We start from the raw sequence: 4,540 nt of genomic DNA, 5'->3' as shown, positions 1-4,540 counted from the left end.
TTACAACTCTAAATTCATGTGTAAAGAATAATTTTGGGTACATTTTGCTCTAAAACTTTTGACCTAGACCACAGAGAAGAGTTATATTGAATTGTTACACTTCTAAGAGTCATAGGGAATAATCTAGCGAAAGTCCGAACTCGATACATGACCTAGGGAATGAAATATGTTGATTTCTATTATATTGAGCGCGCAGTTTTTCCTGTTCCCGATTCACTCGAAGTCCTATAACTTTTGTTCCTGTTGAACCAGCTCCCTGGAAATCTATAGCGTCCTTCCTTAATGTCCAAAGTACCCGTACACCAATCACCATCGCGCACTTTTAAAAAGAGTTATAGCGCACACGGACGGACGACAAGACAAACTACTAACTAAGTAAAGGATCTGATTATGCTCTTTCGTAGGCCGGGTGGTTTATTACTCCTAGGTCTGAGACATACTATAAATAAATTTGAATGTTGTACGAAATGTAGCAAAAAAATTGCAAACATTCTGACGGAAAGACCAACCTTAATTACATACCTATACCTATGTGCAAATTACGCACATTAATTCTGAAGAACAAAAATACTGTTTACTTTTAATAAAAACTTGTTAATTTGAGGGTTCAAAATTGTGCTAACCAACAATCAATTTCGAATAATTTCAATGCTACTTTGTTTTGAGGTACAACAATTTTATCATTACACGGAATTGTCTCACATTTGTGTCCCATGTAATAATTGCCTTGGACGCAAATGAAGCGAGCGAAAGGTTTCCGACACATAATCACAGTTAAAAGATAAGAAAATTTCCTTGCATTTTTAGCACCTCCCATAAATGCATTTGTCTCACAAGTTTCTCTGTCTATATAAAAGTTCGGTAATTTGCCGTAATGTGACGCTAAGATACAGACGTAAATATTTGCAAAACAGTGCCTCCGTTCTCCCCATAAAATTACAAAAACGGACTGTTTTTTTAATGATCTTTTTGTATATACTAATAAATAAAGAGCTAATGTATGCCTCTCTAATAGTAAAATTTTCATTTTTTGCTTTTTTAAGAAGAAATTGATCATTAAAAATCACTAAAATGTCGCAACTTTAACGCCGTATATTTTGTTTTTTTCGCTTGTTTTTAAAAAAATGGCATTAGAGAAGCACGGCGGCATTCTTGCTGAATCGATATCAATCAACACATCAGTAAAATACCTTTGTCATACCTTAAATTTATAGGGACAACGTAGAGATGTTTAGGCAGTTAATATACGGAGTCCTGATGCCTCTTAAGGAAAAGTCGCGGATACTGTCGATACGGTATACTTACTAGTGTGAAATTGTTGTGTTAGTTCCTACGAGTAAAAAATACGTTACTCATCTCTCGTGATAGTGGTACAAGCATATTACGACGCTTATTATTCAGAAAGTTTACGTTTGCGACACGAGCGAGCTAGCGAGCGAGTGGAGCTAATGATCCCGGGTGAATAAGGGTTATATGTGTTGTGACGTTATTTTCTTTACCGTATAATCTTTGCTTTGGCTTACATTTGAATTACTATGTGGAATCCCTCTCGAATAACATTATGCGAACTCTTACCTTTATATAGCAATCCTTACGCCATCTAGGTGTTCACATTATAACCCGATCCTTTATTTGCGATATAGTTTTCTTTTAAAAAAGCTTTTGTCTAGTATTCTGTTGATTGGCGCGGTTATTCTTCTCCCACTCACTGTCGACGCGCGCAGTCCTTGTTGAAGAACTCGATTCGATCTTGACTTGTATTTGAGCTACACGCCATTACACTTACTTGACATATTCGTCTACCTTTATTGGGATTAATTAGTGGTGTTGTACTAAGATTAGTGAAGTTTTCTCTTATCATCTTACTTCCAATTTCGCTGATGACGCATTGCTGCGGATTTATCTTACAAGTTTAAGGCCGTTTTGCGGTATGTTATCTATGACGCATTATCTTTTTATTTTAAATAATCTATTCTAGGCTACTTTCGTACTCCCTGAGTTTTCTTACTTATTATTTTGGTTTTACCAATTGCTTCCTGATTGTACATTTATATTTTGACGTGGAAACGCGAATACCCGATTTTCCATATGGTGCAATAGAATTCCATTGAAGTTTCGACGCCATTACAATCAAAAACGCTCTACATATTTCTACCTTACCGGCTGAAGAATTGACTGAAGAATCACCGCCATTTCATGTGAAACCGATATTTGAACTGCTGACCCAATTTTACGAAGTTCGTTGACCTACGATCCATTCTTCCGAAACGCAAGTACTTAATTAACGAGACGTGTGGAGTTAGTACTGTGTAAATTTTTAATTAACGTTATGTATTTTTCGTACTTCCGGGACTAAAGTAAGAACTTCACTCCTTTATGACAAGTACTGAAGTGTCACTTTTTGTCCCGCCGGGATTAAATTTAGACGAAAATCCCGGAAGGATGAAATTACTAACAAGGCAATTTCAGTAGGTTGTTCCACATTTTGTATGCGCGCACTACTTCTTAAACGCATCGTACTGCTGCTCATATAGTTTTTTTGGATTTCGGTGGTATCAATTCTATACCTAGTTTGGCTGCTTTTTATCAATATCAAATACACCTTTGTCACCCACCACCAAAATTATGACACTAGCAATGACAGTTTCCAAATTATTTTTGTTACCATAGCATAGGGATTGTCATACCAACGCAACGTTCCTATGGTAACTTGTTAAGCAGCGATTTTTTGAAAGAACCCGTTCTCTAACTCCATACATATTAAGTGTTTCGGTTTCGGAAGTACGAAAAATATCGTATATACCTTGCGACTGAAGTAGTGGTCTTAATCCCTCAGGTAAATTATGGCCCTCCCTTCGGTCGGGCCATAAACTTTACCTTCGGGATTAAAAGTACTACTTCAGTCCCGCGGTATATAATATACTATTATTTTGAAGAACTTGCTCGTGTAATTTCTTTTGAATTGATAAAATTGCTTTGTCATTGAAGATAGATTCAGTTATTTTATTTGTACATTTTATAGTATTTTTCTCTTAAAACCTCATGTCACTTTTTTTATATCTCATACCGATTGTGAAAACCAACCCTTAGTCGAACCAAATTTTGTTTTGTTGTAAAGTCATTTGAATTTTTGATTCTTTTTAGTATTGATTGCAATTCTACGTACAAGAATAACCATTCGTGTCTTACGTTAACCATTGCTTATGCGATATATTGTGCAACGCGAATCACTGCCCTTCTTATATTTTTTGTTTTTGTGTCTGACTGTTTCAGATTTGCAGTTTCGCGTCCTCTGAGCTCGGAAGGTTGCGACCGGAGTTCAAGGTAAATTTAGTTATTTTCGTCGTTTTTCCCTTTTAACGTTTGATTACATTTTGGTTGTTGGTACTAACGAGTTGTGATTATTACTTTGTTTGAAAGTCACCTAATGATTATAGCTCCGTTGTTTCTGCGGAAGCCTTTTGGATAAATATTTTCCCAGGCTACGTGTTGGCTTCTCATTTGTTTTATTAGAGATTATGTTAAATTCCCAGTTTGATATACTAGATCGATATATTACAGTGTCAGATTTGTGATATTTTGAGATCTTTGTTATTAAACTACCCGCATTTATACATCAAATACTGTTTGTTTTCCCCATAATTGTGTATTCCTTTGAGTTTAGTAAGACGAGAACAAGGATCTCTTGGTCTGCCTTGTTCATCCCTTTAGTATTCCTCTCTCTCTAAATTTATCAAAGACTAAGTGGCGCCTATCCGGATTACTTTTACTGTTTCCTTCCCTTTTTGGCTTATTTGTGTGTGTATAGAAGAACCCCATTTTCACCCCGACCCACCTCTACTTTGCCTGAGCTTACCGTGTGCTTATCTAAGGTAATTTTGTCACGTTGGCCCAAAGTGAACGTAACAGTGTTTTACATATGGCGTTATACAGTTATCATTTCCAATGTCTCCGATGGTTGCATGGATTGCGAAATTTGTGAATGTTTGATAAATTAAATCTCGGTGTAAATTGGAAAAAATAGGGATGAATTTAAATAGAACACAGTCCACACTAGCTATAAGGATATCGGGATGGTGTAGTTTCTAGGTATTAATTTAGATTAATTAAGTAATTATAAATGTTATACTGATCGTCTTTTATAGTACGATTTATTTATACTATTTTCGTATATTTGCCACTGGATGCACCTTTGAACTATTTATATTTGGTTCCGTACATAACACAGCAATTTGCATTATTTGCACTGTGCACATCGTACAGTTTTCCATAAGTGCTGCCTTCTGAGTCTATTAAACCACCATAGTACAGCGGCACAGTGCTAGCATCGTGCATTTCGCGAAGAAAGCTTGAAAATCGGTAATACTGAGGATCCTTCGATAATTCGTTGTATCGGTTTATTTATCATTATTTCACTAAGCTCAGGATCGTTTCATTGGTTAGCAATGCGCGATAAACCTTTGCTTCTATTGGCTATTTCTTAGTGATTTTTGATAGTGAACTAATGATAATGATTCTATGAACCCATCATAAGTCACAC

The sequence above is a fragment of the Photinus pyralis genome, unplaced genomic scaffold (genome assembly GCF_008802855.1).
Source record: "Photinus pyralis isolate 1611_PpyrPB1 unplaced genomic scaffold, Ppyr1.3 Ppyr1.4_LG5, whole genome shotgun sequence".
Classification (NCBI taxonomy): Eukaryota; Metazoa; Arthropoda; class Insecta; order Coleoptera; family Lampyridae; genus Photinus; species Photinus pyralis.
Note: the sequence above shows the minus strand (reverse complement) of the source record.